Genomic DNA, 18,013 nt, shown 5'->3' with positions numbered 1-18,013 from the left:
ATATTTAAGCACAGACTAATACTACTAGATACCTTTGTGCTGAAAATTTACCATACTGAAACAGTATTCTAAAAGGAGGCAGACAGTAAAGAAAGGCTCATAAGGAATTTCCTTCATCTGCAGGGTAAGTTGGGCTGGACTAGGAGACAAGAAGGATTCAGAGAAATATAGTAAGGGATTCAACATTTAGAGATTTGAGGGGGAAGAAGGTCCGGACCCTCTCTCTGGTAAGATAAGACCACATGGTAACATTTAGATTAATAGAAATGGGTTAATATTTAAGACAGAGCTAGGCAATAAGAAATGCTAATAACAGGCCAACATCTTTATATCTAATACAGTGTCTCTGTGTGTTATTTGGGTCTGAAATGGCTGAGAGACCAGGCTGACAGGAAAACTGCTTGTACAAGTAAGTAGGGAGGGAGGGCTTGAGAAAAATTCCCATTCTTCTCATTTTACCTGGTTTTCCTCATATCATTTCTTTATTAATATAGAGTTTTATCAAGAATGTTAAAAAATATTGTCACATATGTTATAGAAATGGCTTTTATGCCTTTTTCTCTATCTATTGAGAAAAATATCAATTTAATATACTTTGAATATCAAACTGAGTTCTCCTGCAGGGGCACACTCTACTTGGTTAAGGAATATGATAACTATTAAAGTCTCAAGGTGTGTGTGTGTGTGTGTGTGTGTGTGTGTGTGTGTGTGTGTGTGTGTGTGTGTGTGTGTTTGAATGTGTCTTCTTTTGATGAGATATGGCTTTATTCATTTAAGAGCTCTATATCAGTTTTCTAAATCTTTCTTCTATCACTTTCATTACATTTTATTTGCAAATCAAATGGTAACTTTATCAGAATTGCTGAATTGATAGGCATAATGATATGCTCTGAATATTGTGCTGACTTCAGCCTCTACGGTTTAAGAAGAAGCATCAACTCTTAAGAAGACTCAAAGCCATAGCCAGGAGCACAAGATATGTATTTGATTCCCAACAAAGTCAGTTCTGAACTACAGACAGGCAAGGGAAGCTCTGTTCTCTCATTGCTGTCTGTCCTCACTATTCTCTGATTAGAGCAAGGCCCAAGGTGGACAGTTGTGCACTGATCCCAGAAGCTCTGGGATATCTTTGAATTTCATTTCTATCTGTTTCATCTCATTGCTTTACTTCCTATCACAGGAAGAAAACATTAGCACTTCAGTCTTGATTTTTAACTTTGCCATCTAAAGTGGGGAATTGAGGCTTTATGAGAAATAACCTCCTTCCGATCATGGAACTAGAAGTTGTAAACCCAGACCCCCTGAATGTGGGTGTTAGTTAGGTAGACTGGGCAGACTACAGGGTCTCTAGTAATGGACCAGTATTTATCCTTAGTATAAGAATGGACTTTGGGAGCCCATTCCACATAGCGGGATACTTTCTGAGCTTAGACACATGGGGGAGGGTCGAGGCCCTGCACCAAATGATATGACAGACTGTGAAGACTACCCATGGAAGGCCTCATCCTCCCTGGGGAGCAGAAAGGGTATAAGCTGGGGTATGGTGAGGATGATAGAGGAGGATGGGAGAGTGAAGGAACTGGGATTGAGATGTACAACAACATTGTTTCAAATTTAGATAAAAAATACGAAAAGGAATATTAAAGACAGCTGGGAACACTTTTTAGTGACATAAAGCATGAATTGACTCAGAAGAAAACATGTGTATATGTAACATGCAGAAAATAAATAAGTTCCTCTTCAAAGAAATACCATTCAAAGCATCCCTCCAAATAATTTTAATATTCTTCATTACAGTTCATTGTCACTCAATGCAGTTCAAACTCACAGCTTCCAGAACACTTCATAAAAATCATTTCTCACAATTGATGTTCCTTAGACACATTATTTTATAATAACATGGGAAAAGAATAGATATCATACCTAAAAATAATCACTTTAATGCATAACTTCCAAGAATTCAAATAAAAAGTCTGTATGTAAATCTCAAGACATTATTTTATACACATTGATAAAATACCTATAAAAAGGTTTCAGTATTTGATGGAAACATACTGAAATGTTCCTACAACTATGTAAGATAGTTGTTGTCAAAACACATACCATTAATTAAAACAAAAATTATATGTGACTTTTTTCCACAACAAATAGTCAATTCCTTTCACTGTAATTCATGTATTCACCAGTAACTTCATGAATGTGGGTGCATGATGTATGTTCATATGTGTGGTGTTAAAGTTTGTAGATGCATGTGTAGAGATTAGATCTCTATGACAGATGACTTCTATAACTCTCCACTATTTATCCTTTTTACTACACTTATTTATTGTGTTGTGTATGTAGGTATGTGTGTAAGGGTGATTACCATGATGCATGTATAGATATCCTGCAGGAATCATTACTATAACTATGTGGATCTTGGGAAGCAAATTCAGATTGCTAAGCTTGGTGGCCAGGTGTAACGTAATTTGAGGTGCACCTCACAGATCACTCACCTTACTTTTTTGAGATAGAGTATCTCACTGAACCTGGAGCTCACTCTCTAGGCAATACTAGCTAGACAACAAGTTTCAGGCATCCATATGATGCATTTCCCCACTGCTAGATAAGGTTGGCTTATTACTCAGATTCTTAGGCTCCAGACACAGGTCCTCAGACTTGAATGATAAGCTCTAAACCATTGTTCTCTTCACCAGCAACATCTAACATTTTGAAAATTAAAACGTGGGAAATACAATAGGTAGACCTAAAGTGCAACACATGTAAAATGATCTCTTAAAGCAGGATTTCGAGAACAGACTATTAATATAAGAAAAAAAAAATCTGTACATAAATCTCACACATTATTTTCTGCATATAGATAGAGTACTTATAGAAAATGTTTCACTATTTGATGGAAAACTCACTGAAATGCTTTTAAAACTACATATTGATTTCCCAATGCATTTGTTTCCTCTAAATCTATGTACTTGTCTCCTTCTGGCTCTTTACAGTAAAAAATTAATCATAACTTGTTTGCTGGTTGACCACTTCAACAGCCTTTCAAATGTCAAGGATTTGTAGTCAACATCTGAGATTAAGTAAGGTAACTGGCAACCATGTAAATTATATAAACAACATTTTAATTGGAGATTATTATATAGGACCTGATATATTTTTCCTCAGGCATGCTAACTAAGACTAATCTATGAAATACTGTAAATCTCCAACAAATCAGGTTTGATTAACAATATCTTGCTTTAAGGTACTGTGATAATGGATGTATTAAATAGAATTCAGACTTAGAATTTTATGTTTTGACTTTCCAGCCCCATGGCAGACTTGCTACTGTTACTCTTTTATGATGTTGGACAGTGACATGAGCTGCCATTTCTGGTCATCTTTACAATCACAAATTTAATCAATGGATGATCTGCAGAAGACTTTGTTCCTGAACTGGCAAGCTATATACAAATTAAATTTTCTGTAGTAATTTTTTCAAATTGTGGTGGATTTACTAAGAAGTAAATACATTTTAACTGACAAAATAGTCAGTATATCTTTATAAGCAAACATGTGCACATATACAAATACCAAGAAAGAATTTAAATGAGAAATAATTTTTAATGTTTTTTCAATTATGACTTTGTGAATGTAATTCATACATAGTATGTTTCACACACACTAAACCATGTAGCAAACTGTTTTCATTTTAAGGTAGCATGTTAAAATGAGCAAGTGGAGGAAGAAGGAATGAATTTCTGCTTTTATCTGGGGTTGTGGAAACATTAGAATTCTGCACTTTGGATGATATGGAGGAACATCTGACACACACATAGTTGCTTTAGAACAAAGGCAATGGCCTAGGGGAGATCCAAAGCATGGGGACAAGCTGCATGCAGAAGGCCATCTATACAGTTGCCCACCTGGCTCCATGGGCATATTGGGAAGAAACAGGGAGATGAGCCCTGGGTTCAGTCTTCCACAGAAGAAGATTTTTTTTTTTACTAACCACCCCCCCTTAAATAAAGTGAGAGACAAGAATGTACTTCTATGCATGTGTTTCTCTTTCTCAAGCAAGAAAAGGAGGTAATGAAGATGAAAAAACGGCAAGATCCATGTAACAGCATGAGACAAATAAACAGAGCAGTAGCTGATGCACTCCTTCCCCAGATAGGCATTCCACCTGCCCCTGACCTCAGCTCAATTTATAAACAAACAATAAAGGTCTCCCCTTCTTCGGAGGAGAATAAGGGAACACTGGGAATGCAGCTCTGTTTTAATACTTCCCCTTCCATTGTTGATATAGAAGTTATTTCAAGCAAAGTGAAGTAAGCATGGTATAAATCTATGAGCTGGGCTCTAATTTCCTCACATTCTAAAAGGGAAATTTATACACGTTTCTTAAGTCACACCACCCCCAAGATTTGCTGTGTATTCAGGAGTAGCTGAACATGGAACCCACAAAAGACAAAAGTAAAGTCAGGTCCCTCTTTAAGTGTCTGCAGTGCCAGTGCTGGGGAGAAGGGCTGTGAAGATCTAGTTTAGCCAATACCATCCTCTAGCCTTCACATACCAATAGTCATGCACTCTACCTGTCTCCACACCAAACACAACAGCAAACTGAAACAAGCAGTAACTCAATATGAAACTTGCAACTTAAATCCTACATGGTTGTGTGTAAATTTATTTTTTCTGCTTAGATGTTTATAGAAGAACAGATATACCATACATTCTAAGCTACAGAACCATCTTCTAGATGAGCTTGGAAATCTTATTTGATGTAAGTGTCCTCTTTGTCCTGCACATACTTCTTCCAGTCCTATGTCATGCTCCTGGATGACAAGGAAACCCCAAGTGCCTAACATACTGTTTGCTGTGTCTTTATATTTCTCTAGTTGTCTAATTCTATTAAATGAATCAAAGGGATGAGATACATTTTTTCCTGAAATGGAAGTGAGTTTTTAATTCACTGTTAATTATGTGTCTTCAAGAAATGAATGCCATTCTGCCCTGAAACATAGCACATCTTTCTTTGCTTTTACTATGGTTGGTGCTGACCCTTCTCCTTCACTTTACTTTAGGCAAAAGTAACCCCGGTCATTTGTTTGTTATATCACATATCATCATTCATACTCAACAGACACATGAACACAAATGACACAGCTCTTAGTTTTACTCATTGATATTTATCTGCAGATTTTGTGTGTTTCAGTTCTTAGTCATTGGCATTGGAATTTGGAGCTGGACCTAGCCTTTCTCTGATTTTTTTTTTTAGGCAGATGGACAGATACACTTTTAGAAAGGCCACCAGCTAATGAAGGTTTAGCTTCAACCTATGAATTGAGTTTTTAAAGAGTAAGTCCAAGACATTGACTTTGTGTTCATAATTTTAACCACAAATTGATGCAACATTGTTTTTATACCCATAATTAAAGTTATTTCCACATCCAACTCTGTGATAACCATATAAAGAGGAAAATATTTATATATTTATCAAAAAAGAAAAATAGACTTTCACAAACCATAAATAATAGTTGTATAGCATATTAGTTACAATACCAATGGTATCTATTCATATACAGAACATACTCTGAATAAAATATGCGTCTGCATACAAGAAAAATTACTTTTTCAAAGATGAGATTATCTTTGTTATGATAATACACGAGGGAAAACTTGGCAGATTTCATGGCAGGCAGGGGTGACTGAGGAGGAGGGCCAAACATGACAGGCAGACAGCGCTTAAGTGAGGAGTTTGATTAGAAAGGGAAGGGGCAAGGGTAGGAAACAGAATAGAAATAAAGAAACACAGGCACAGAGACATGGAGAAGACAGAAAAGAAGAGGGAGACAGGAAAAGTCCTGTCTGCCCCAGGGGAACAGTGGGAAAGAGAGGAGAAATAGAGCTTAAGTGGGTGGGGGGTCTTTCTTTTAAAGTGCAAACTAGTAGTCCTGGAACCCTGGGCTGACCAGGGTAATGCCTCTGTGCATTCTGCCAGTTCACAGGGACAGGCCAGTATAGTGCCTGAGTCCTTACGACCTTCAAGTAAATTGCTGAAGTTTTATTCTCTCCCCTAGGGAATCCCTCCCATCAAACTTATAACCTCTTCAAGGGTTTTGAATACTTCCCGTTTGAGGACAAAACCTAATTTTTTTTTTCTATTCTGAAAACAGTTCTGTACAAAGACCGCAATCTTGTAAGATGTGTGCTATCAGTACTATTTTCCAAATGGTTAATTTCTAACAATACAGTCCAATTTTTCTTGTGCAGCTGAATGTCATGTTTTCTCATCTACTAAAAGCCACGCTGTTCCTCTGGTCTGCAGATTACAGACAGTTCTTAACTTGATGAATGTCAGCTTATACTCACTTCTTCTGACTTAGTTCCTTCCATTGTCAAAATAATGAGTTGCAATTTTGAACCTGTGATCTTTTTATATGTAATATAATGCTTACTACTCCATGGTGAAAATGAGGTCTATGTAAAAGACTGTCTTCATCTCATGTAAATTCCCACCCTGAATAACATCCTGGACACTGTATTGTACTTGTAAGTCTAACTTAGTGGTTTTAGGGTTGGCAAAGATGGTTCTCTGGATTATTCCCTTTCAGAATATTTTCTGAGGTGTCTTAGAGTTACTAAGGCTGTAAAGAAACACCATGACCAAAGGCAAGTTAGAGGGGAAAGGCTTATTTGACTTTCCCTTTCACATTGTAATCCATCATTGAAAGAAGTCAGGGCAGGTATGAAACAGGGCACAAACCTGGAGACAGGAGGTAATGAAGAGACCATGGGGAAGTGTTGCTTACTGGCATGCTTGATCATCTGCGTTCTTATAGAACACAGGATCATCAGCCTAGGTATGGCATCACCTACAATGGGCTGGATCCTCCCTTCCCCAACAATCACAAATTAACAAAATGCCCTACATGCCTACCTACAATTGGATCATATGGAGGCATTTCCTCAATTGAGGTTTCCCCCTTTCAATTAACTCCAGCTTGGATCAAATTGACATAAATCTAACCTGCACTCAAATGGTGTAGTGAGAGTCTTTGTACTCAGTTTAATAAATTCTTCTTCTTTAATATCCAGAGTTACTTCTGTAATTAGACAGGTACTCACTAGTTATTTTAGTGCTGAATGCTGTTTAGAGAGGACTGCCTTAAGTATAACCACTTAAACTGTTTAAATTTCAAGAAAAAGTCATTCCTTGGGACTTCGGGGGAATTCTAAGCATGACTCACTTTTCATTACATCATTCAATTTGACAAAGATAGTACATAAAATATTTAGCAATGATTGTTTGAATACTTAAGCCAGCTTTCCTTAAGAGTAGTGGTACCTAGCCAGAAAATTATTCATTTCTCCTAAAGTTTCCAATTTTGTAGACTACAGGTTTTTGAAGTATGACCTGATGATTTTCTGGATTTCTTCAATTTCTGTTATTATGTCCCCATTTTTTGTTTCTGATTTTGTTAATTTGGATATTCTTTATTTGCCTTTTGGTTAGTTTGGATAAGGGTTTATTTATCTTTTTGATTTTCTCAAAGAACCATTTTTTTGTTTCATTGTTTTTGTTTGTATTGTTTTATTTGTTTCTATTTTATTGGTTTTAATCCTCACTTTGATTATTTCCTGGCATATACTCAAGGGTATATAAACAATTTTTAAAAAAATTCTATAATCACTAAGGAAATGCACGTCATCATTAAAAGTCTCAAGCCAAAAAAAAAAAAAAAAAAAACCAACAACTCAAATTGTTCCATACTACAATAGAAACAGAAAGAATAAAAGAATATTGCCAACTATCTTTATAAGGGCACAGTTATTCTGTTATTCTGATAACCAAGCCACACAAAGAAGGAGAACTACAGACCAATCTTCCTCATGAACACCGACATAAAAATACTCAGTAAAATACTGGTCAACATAATCCAATAACGCATTTTAAAAAATCATCTACATGACCAAGTAGGCTAAATCGCAGAGATGTAGGAATGGTTCAACAAGTGAAAAATCTGTCAATACAATCCAAAAAAAAAAAAAAAAAAAAACAGACAAAAAAAATCCATGATCATCTCATTAGCTCATTAGATGCAGAAATAGCCTTTCACAAAATCCAACACCCCCTTCATAATAATGGATAAATCATGGATACAAGGAAAATACATAAACACAATAAAAACAATTTACAGCAAGTCAACAGCCAACATCAAATTAAATGGAGAGAAATTCAAAGTGATTCTCCTGAAATTAGGAACAAAGCAAGACTGTCCACTGTCTCTATATCTACTCAATATAGCACTTCAAGTTTTAGCTAACACAATAAGACAACAAAAGGAGATCAAGGGTATACAAATCGGAAAGGAAGAAATCAAACAGTCACAGATTATCTGATAGTATAAATAAGTGACCGCAAAAAAAAAAAAAAAAAAAAAAAAAAAAAAAAAAAAACTCTACTTAGGAACTCCTACAGCTGATAAACACATTCAGTAATGTGACAAGATAAAAGATGAACTCAAAAAAAAATCAATAGCCCTATTGTATACAAATGATAAATGGGCATGGATAGGAAACATAGAAACATCACCTTTTATAATAGCCACAAATATAAAATATATTGGGCGTAACTCTAAACACACAAGTGAAAGGTGTGTATGACAAGAACTTTATGTCTATAAAGAAAAAAAAATTGAAGAAGACATCATAAACCGGAAAGATCTCCCATGCTCTTGGATAGGTAGGATCAACTGATCAAAAATGGCAATCTTAACCAAAATGCAATCGACAGAATGGGAAAAGATTTTCACCAGTCCCACATCTGACAGAGGGCTAATCTCCAAAATATATAAAGAACTCAAGAAAGTAGACATCAAAATACATAATAATCCAATTAAAACATTGAGTAAAGAGCTAAACAGAGAATTCTCAACAAAAGAATCTTGAATGGCCAAAAGACATTTAGGGAATTTCTCAACATCCTTAGTCATTAGGGAAATGCAAGTCAAAATTACTCTGAGATACCATGTTACACCTGCCAGAATGGCTAAGATAAACAATACTGAGAACAGCTTATGTTGGAGAGGATATAGAGTCAGAGGAGCACTCCTCCACTGCTGATGAGAGTGCAAACTTGCACAGATAATTTGGAAATCAGTATGGCTGTCTCTCAGAAATTGGGAATCAATCTACCTCAAGACCCTGTGGTATTATTCTTGGGCATATACCCCAAAAATGCTCAATCATAGCACAAGGACACTTGCTCAACAATGATCATAGCTACATTATTTGTAATAGCCAGACCCTGAAAACAATCTAGATTAGATAAAGAAGATAAAGAATGGATAAAGAAATTGTGGTAATTTACACAATGGAATATTACTCAGCTGTAAAAAAACAATGACACCATGTAAATGCATGCAAATGGATGGAAATAGATAAAAAGTCATCTTGAGTGAGTTAACTCAATCATAAGAAAAACAAACAAGGTATGTACTCACTCATTAGTAGATACTAGATGTAAAGTTAAAGATAACCAGAGTATAGTCCACAGTTCCAGAAAAGCTAGGTAACAAGGAAGACCCTAAGAGGGGAGCATGGATTATCCTAGGAAGGGAAAATAGATAAGATCTTCAGGGTAAACTGGGGGCAGGCAGTAGAGGGAAGGGAATGGGGCGATGAGAACAGGAGGGAACTGGATGGTCAAGTTGGGAGAGGGACAATGATAGAGCAATGAAAGAGAAATCTTGTTAGAGCCATTGTGGGATTATTGAGAAACCGGACACTAGGGAAATTCCCAGGAAATTATCTCTATCACAAGGTCCTCCAGGGCAAAGAAAACACAAAGTTTCAGAAGCCAAAACACCTGTCATTCTTGAAGATTAAGAAGATCAATAAATGAAGAGAGCAGGATGTTTGTGTCTATGGAATTAGAAAAAATGACTGTAATTATGTCTGATTTACCACTAATATCTTGCAGTTACTCCTTTGCTCAGTAATTTATTATAAATATTTTCCACATATCCATGTCTATACTAGGAACTCTACCTTGAACTCTAGGATGAATTACAATGGATAGTTCACACCACCTGCCTTTTCAGGATTAAAAAGCTGTTGCTGCAAAGATCCAATTGCTAGTCATGGTAGCTGGACCAGGTGTAAGAAGCATGTAATCACTTAGCCACCTTTATGGGATGTGTTGTCAAGTGGAAGAGACTTAAAAAAGAACAAGTGATTATAATATAGAGTCATAAATGATACAGAGATATTGTTTTATGAGGAAAGATGTTATTAGATACTGGGCAATTCATAAAAGATGATTACTAACAAACAAATATTCATGAACAAATTCAATAAAACACTAATCATTGTTCGTAGACAGAATTGGTAAGAAATATAATTCAGAGATATTTATTGCTTGTTTATTGCATTTAAAAAATCTCTCAGTAATATTCCTAGAATTTAATAATGAATGACAAAAGTAATTCTATGAGCATCCTCACAAAAGAGGAGAACAAATTAATCACCCTGGCTTCTTCCTTCAGAGGAAGAGTCAGCACAAAACCCAAGAGCAATTTCAGAGCAGATGTTGATTTGGCTCTTATTTTTCTCATAGATAATTCATTAAAGGCTTGCAAATGTCAATTTGCAAATCAAAGGCACATTTGTATCTCCAGGTTCCCACATTTAAAAGGAGAAATGCATCCATGTTTATGTGGGATGAGTCATTTCAATTTACAATTACCTGTCAGCTTTCAGGAAAGATGAATATTCAAAGACATAGGAAGAATCATCCACACCACAAAAACAAGAAAAACATCATTGATTGTTCTGGAAGGTATTGAATATATTGTCTATTTAAAAATCTTAGCATAACTCTTAAATTACCTCTCCTTGTTAACATTAACAAAGGAATAGGCTGCAATTTACTGGGACTTTATTTTACGAAGCACTCTTTATAGTCTTTACAGCAGGAGTTGGTGAACTCTTTCTTGAAAGGGACAGATAATTAATACTGCAAGCCATGAAGACCAAAAATGTTCTTTCAAATCTACCCAACTCTACCCTGAGATGTAGAAGTAGCAACAATTAAGCACACCTGTCAAAACTTTATTTTTTTCTCATTTCTTTCCTTTTTTCCCCTAGACTTGGGGTTTCTTGAAAATACATAGATCAGCAGAAATGGGTTAATACTTAAGACAGAGATAGCCAATAAGAAACAAGTAACTGGGCCAACAGCATTGTATCAAATACAGAGTCTCTGTGTATTATTTGGGGCTGACACGGCAGCAGAACAAGACTAGGCGGCGGGTGGAAAAGCTGTACTCATTACAGTTTCTCTTTAACTTTGAAGCCTGTTCTGGAACTCACTCTATAGACCAGGCTGGCTTAGAACTCAAAGAGCTCTGCCTGCCTCTGCTTCCTGAGTGCTGGGATCAAATGCATAAGCAACCACCATCTGGCTTCTTTTTTGCTTTTTATTTATTCTTCTCTCACATAATACTTTCTTACCTCAACTTCTCCTTCTTTATTAGTTAGTAAAAGGTAAAGAACAGCCTAGGTTTGTCTCTTAGTCCTCAGAATAAATGGTTATAAAATTAAACAACCTGTGGCAGTATGCTATTTATCTGATCACATCCTGACATATTCTAAATTTCCAATGCTGTAGTGTTTCTGGTGAGATCAGACCTAGTAGAATAATTATTTATTAGAGACAATTAAAAACTCAAATAAAAAAATACTTTCTTGAACTTGCCCAAATTGGTAGATTTAGATAGACATATGAAACTTAGTTTTGTTTTGGTTTGTTTTTTCCCATAAAAGACAGTAACTCACGAAAAGTTACTTAAATAAGAAAGACACAGGAATCAATTGCTTTCCTTATTTTCCAAGATGTACTACTCAAAATTCTAGAAGCAGGAAATGACATAGGAAGCAATATGTTTAGATTCTCTTTTAGGCTTTGCAAATAAAAGCTCATGACCTTAGCACTCCCATTTCCATACATTTTTATTTTTGAAAAAAAAAAACAATTTGCAAACTCTATGAGCTCTGAATATTTTTTCAAAACAAAAATTCATGTCATTATCAATGAGACAGATTCTAATATTATCATCAATCTTTGGAAATCACAGCAGAGGCAGCCAATAGCGACAGTGTTGGAACTATCCTAGAGAGTTCCTGAAATTATCAGTGATCATGAAAGTCTTAGCTTCCAGGGACATTTTAATTGTAATTCTAGCAATTCTTTAGCATGCCAGTCTTCCCAGATAGGTTACCCATTGAAAAATGCACTGGCTGAATAAATAAAGAGAAAATAACCTCCAAGAAGTCAGAGCATTCAGTTGTTTACGGCAAGATCAGACTAACCCTAAGTCTACACAGGAAGCTATTGAAGAGAGCCCATAAAACTTTTGACAAGGATGCTGAAGTGCAGCTCTTCACAGTTGATGGATTCAAACAGGAATGTGGGGAGGGATTCTCGGTTATCTTTAAGGATTGGCCACTGGGAGTTTGTCCATGCGCCAATGAGTAAATAGGCAACACAAATTTGACTTGGTGTCTTCCTTTTCCTTTTTGATTCGAGGGTGCAAGGGTGGGAGGTGAACTTGGGAGGAATAGGAAGCAAGTGTGATCTGGGTGCTTTTTATGAGATTCCCAAATAGTTAATAAAAATATTATGTTAAAAAGCAAAGTCAACTTGTACTCTGTTTCAGGCGGTCTGGTGTGATCAAACCACATTAGTCTGGAAGGAATCCACATCTTTTCATTTTCTGTGGAAACAAAAATAGAAATACTTTTCCCCAGTAACTTGTTCTTCAAACAGCTGGACAAAACAGCCCTACAGACTACAGCTAGGATATCTGAATCTTCTTCGAATCCCCCAAGACAGCACCCCTTACCAGCAGGAAGTAGTTTGGAAAGAACGACGCCCAAATTCCCAAATATTGTGTATAAATGTTTGTTTTCATTTAATTGGACTTTGTTATATAAAATTAAATAAAAAATACTCTATATGCATAAAAAAAAAAGCAAAGTCAAATATGTTTCACATGAGAGTTCATGAATCACATATTGAGGTTTCTTTCTTTTTTAATGTCAATTTTTAAATTGTAATATGCAATTATTAAAAGATAAGATGCTTTATATAATTGTGTGTTTCAAACAGCCTCAGTCCACCTTGGCAGAGAGAAAAGACTGATGGAGGACTATGGGAAGAATGTAGTACTTCTTCAACACAATGGAGTGTTTTAAGTCCACCTTTTCCATTAATCAACCCTAGAGACAAACACACTTCTAAGATGCACCCACTCATTATAGCACTGACTCAGTGGAGTCACACTGGGTTCTGATGATGCTGAGAATATGTTTCAGATCCCTTTGCACAGTGTGTCCAGTTGTTCTGAATGATCAAGAGTGACTTAGGGTTGTGACTGTGGTCTCAGAATGGTCACTGATAATGTCTCTTTTGACACTATGGTGTTTGTATAAATAAAGATAATTTGAGCAACTTAAAATTTCTGTTTAAAAAGAAATCATAGGGAACAAAGAATAACCAAATTTTAATGTATTCCCTTATTTCCATTCAAATAACTGGGGACATAAGAAAGAATCCACAACAAGCAGCTGTTCGCCACCCTAAATAAAGTGTGGTCTTCATTGACAACATAGGTGGAAAGCTGGAGTATTGTCCTTCTTGGCCAGTGGGTGAAATGAGTGCTAACTTGTGCAATCACAAAATGAGTTTTTGACAAGGGCTTCCAGCAGATGTCCAACTGCCCTGTAACTTGTTGCATCGGGTTGCCCAGACAAGATGAGCAGGAAGTCTTCCCTATATGGGGACCAGATTTCATTCCAAGCAGCACATATTTATGGGGTAGAGTGTGTAGGGGAAAGTAGCCCATCAACATTTCTAATTTACTCACATCCATGAAATTGTAAATACTTGTATCTGGATCCAAAAATCTAAAAGATACTCATGTATAACCACAGTCCATGCTTAAAACTTGAAAATTTCGATGAATTGATGGGACACCAGAATGATCATGTGTAGAGGACAATGTTTGTTCTGATTTTTCAGCCAACTATTCTTGTCTACATGAATTGATTTTCATTCCTTTTTATGTGTATTATAGCTTATTTTGGGAATTCTATCCCAATTTGTATCATTGTTTGAAAAAGAAAATTATAAATAAATGAATGCTGGTATGAAGAGTGAATTAGAGGTATTTCTTAGTTCCCTTCAATTCATGCTGGGACTTTGAAAAGACAGGCTAAACTTGCTCATGTAACAAGCATTAACAGTTTTTAGGGGAAATATCCAGAGACCTAAAAGGATGACCTCAACAAACAATCTGAGCAATGGTGGAGAGGCTAACTTAAACACCCTTCCTTGATAATGAGATTGATGAATACCTTATAGCCATCCTAGTGCCTTCATCCAGTAGCTAATGGAGGCATAAGCAGATTCCCACAGCTAAACACTGAATCGAACTCCTGGAATCCAGTTGCAGAGAAGAAGTGATGAGCAAAGGGGTCAAGACCAGGTTGCAGAAACCGGTAGAGACAGCTGACTTGAACAAGGGGGAGCTCATGGACTCCAGAATGATAGCTGGGAAACCAGCATAGGACTGACCCAGACATGCTGAGTATGGATCTCAGTTAGGAGGCCTTGTCAGTCTAAGGGACCTCTGTCAGTGGAACCAGGACGTATCTATCCCTGATGCATGAAAGGACTTCGGGAATACATTCCCCATGAAGGGATACTCACTTAGCCTAGAGACACAGGGGAGAGACTAGGCCCTACCTCAAATGACTTGACAGATTTTGATGATCCCTCATGGAAGGCATCACCCTTTCTTGGGGCTGGATGGAGGATGGGATAGGGAGATCAGGGAGAGCATGGGAGGATGGGAGGAATAGGGACCTCGATCAATATGTAAAACAAGAAAAAAATATAAAATAAAAAATATACATTTGTGTGCCACCACAAGAAAAAAAAGAAAGAAAAGAAAAAAATGTTTCTATCACATACTCTTATGAAGCATGACTGAATCTTATCCTCTCAAAATTTTGTATACCTTAAAGTGGTTGAATTCATTTTCTTTTTTTCACCAGAGTGGTTTTATACATAATGAACCTCTCCCTGCTGTCAGTACTGTTTAATGAATAGATCTTACATTTGCTTCAAGACTTGCCTTGGGGAAGTATGTGGCAATGGAACATTTTGTTCCATCAAGTAATTTATTTAAAATCCTTTGGATTAGGTGGTTCGGGAGTTATGTTAGTCTGTTTTATGTCTATTGTGAATCATAGAAATCTGTCTAGAGAACTAACCTAAACATAACTTTCAAGAATCAAGGAAAAACAGGAAATTGATAAATCAGTGTTATGAGTTAAGTTTTTAAAGGATAAGCCAAAGTCTTCACTTTTGTTTCCTCCAACCATGACCACACTTGAAGATGGAATGTGTATACATTTAACAGTAAACACTATACTTGAGAAAGTGAACCTTATATCTACTAATTTGTAGTTTCACTAGAGGACCTTAGGGAGACAGAACCATGAAAAAGGCCATGTGCCAATGAAGCAAATGATAGAGAGGTACAGATGCCGTTCAAGGACTTCTCAGGGATGCCAGCAACCATTTTAAGATGCAAGATACAGATGGATTTTTCTTAGGATTCTCATGTAAGCCTGGATCGGACAATATCATTATTTTATACTGCAAACCTTAAGGATTGTGACAGTACATTTCTATCCTATTAAATGACATATTTTATAGTAAATTGTTTTGGCAGTTAAAGGAGCCAATTCCTTTTTGTTCTTTTTTAAATGATAATTTAAATTTATTCTTTGAAAGTTTCATGCATTTATTTGATGTAATTTGACCATATCCACCACAACTACCTCTTTCCAACTCCCCTCACATTCTCTGTGTCCATCTCAACTACATGTGCTTTTTTTGTTTCTATTAACACACTTTCTTAGTTCAGTTGGTGCTATCCACATGTACATGGGTATTGGGCTTCTAGTGCGGCATAGGTAACCTTTCAGAGGCCAAGTCTCTGCTCATCATTTTCTTCCAGACATGTTATTTCCAGGTTGAGAGAAATTTTCTTGACATTCCAATGCTCTTTTCTACAAACAAAAGAAAGTCTTACTGTGTAACTATGTAGCCCATGCTAGTTGGAACTTGTAGCTGGGAGCTCTTCTGTATTCTGCCTGGTCCTGTAGCCGCTTATATAATAATCACTCAGGGGCTTAATGTTAACTATAATTGTTTGGCTGGTGGCTCAGGTTTGTTACTAGCAACACCTTACATATAAATTAATCAATTTATATTAATTCGTGTATCACCACCACCGTGCCCATGACTGGTGCTGGCATCTCTCTTGACCTCACCTTCTTTCTCTGTGTATTCAGTTTGGCATTCTAGCCTAGCTGCCATAGGACAAAGAAGCTTTATTCATTAACCAAAATAACAACACAAATTTGCAATGTACATAAGGACATAACATATCAGTAACTTGCTATGTCATCTAGGCTGTCTCAAAACTGAAGTTGCCCCTGGCAGGCTCCTATGTATTTGAAGTACAAGTATGATCTGTCATACCTGGTGATCATATATTCTGTTTCAATAGATGACAATATTGGCAGTAGGGAGAGTGCTCAGAGGTAAGAGGCTTATTGTAGAAGCATGAGAACCCAAGTGCATTCCTTTAACAATGCTCTTGGGCAGAGAGAATGACATAAGGCAGAAGAAGACAGGGGTTTGGACTCTTTTCAGTCTGATGACATCATAGAGTTAAGAACTTTAGTGGCTGGCTCCTTTATTTCTCTGATCTTTTAGCATTTACCCTTATACCTGACTCTGGGTTTTTGTTGTTAAGAACAATTAGAATTCTCTCTACACACACATACATAACACCCCTCCCCCACAAAAGCAAGAGCTACTAACTAATGAGAAAGATGTGACATATAGGGATCTTAGACAAGAACCATACAATTAAAGTTTCCCCTTGGACTTAATATGTTTGTTCACATCAATAAAATACAGGAACATATTGTGTATACTGAACACCAGCAGAACAAGGCCTTCTGAATCAACTAAGCAAGACACATACAAGCTCGCAGAGACTGAAGCAGCACAAGTCCTACATGAGTCTATACCAGGTCCTATGCATGTTTACTATAGCTAACAGTTGAGTATTTTTCTGACACTCTTGATTGTGAGAACAAGTGGTCATTGACTCTTGTGCCTGCTCTTGGGACTCTTCCTCTTGTTGGGTCCCGATGTCCAATGATAATTTTTTTTTGTAATATTTTGTTATCTCTTAGAAGCCTGTTCTTTTCTATTGAGAGACAGAAAAGGAGTAGATAGAGAGCGGAAGGGATGTGGGTAGAAACTGGGAAGAACAGAAGTAGGGGAAACTATAATCAGGATGAGGAAAGAATCTATTTTCAATATAAAGAAATAATTAAAATTAAAAATGGTGAAAGGAAAACTTCTATTTTCTTGTCCAGTGAAATTTCTGAAACAACAACAACAACAAAAAGAAGCAGAGGATCCCAAGGACACAATATGTGGGAAGCATAATCCTGCCTTCGATCTCTCAGCATCCTATTGGATGGTGGTAGTGAGAGAGGGGGAAGGATTGTGTCAGAGTTCAGAATGTTACACTGAAATAGACATTTTAAACTAAGATTCTGTTTGGTAACTGAAAGTCAGTGAAACTGAGGGAAGTGTGACCCCAGGGAAGATTTTTAAGATCCATTGTTTGTTTCTCTGCCCCTCACACCCTAGCCTTTCTCACCTTCCTCAGTCATGGCAACCAGAAAGTAGGAGAGGAAATATTCACTGACTCGAGGCCCTATTTCAGTAAAGGAGGATGATTCAGTTTCAAGAACTGATTAAAAGAGACAAATTTTAATACAGTATATTTACTTTTCTCTCTGTCATCCCTTGGAGGAAAATTTGCAAGAAAAAAATCAAAATTATTAGAAAATTACACATTGAGTGTTCCAG

This window comes from Phodopus roborovskii, unplaced genomic scaffold (genome assembly GCF_943737965.1).
Source record: "Phodopus roborovskii unplaced genomic scaffold, PHOROB, whole genome shotgun sequence".
NCBI lineage: Eukaryota > Metazoa > Chordata > Mammalia > Rodentia > Cricetidae > Phodopus > Phodopus roborovskii.
Note: the sequence above shows the minus strand (reverse complement) of the source record.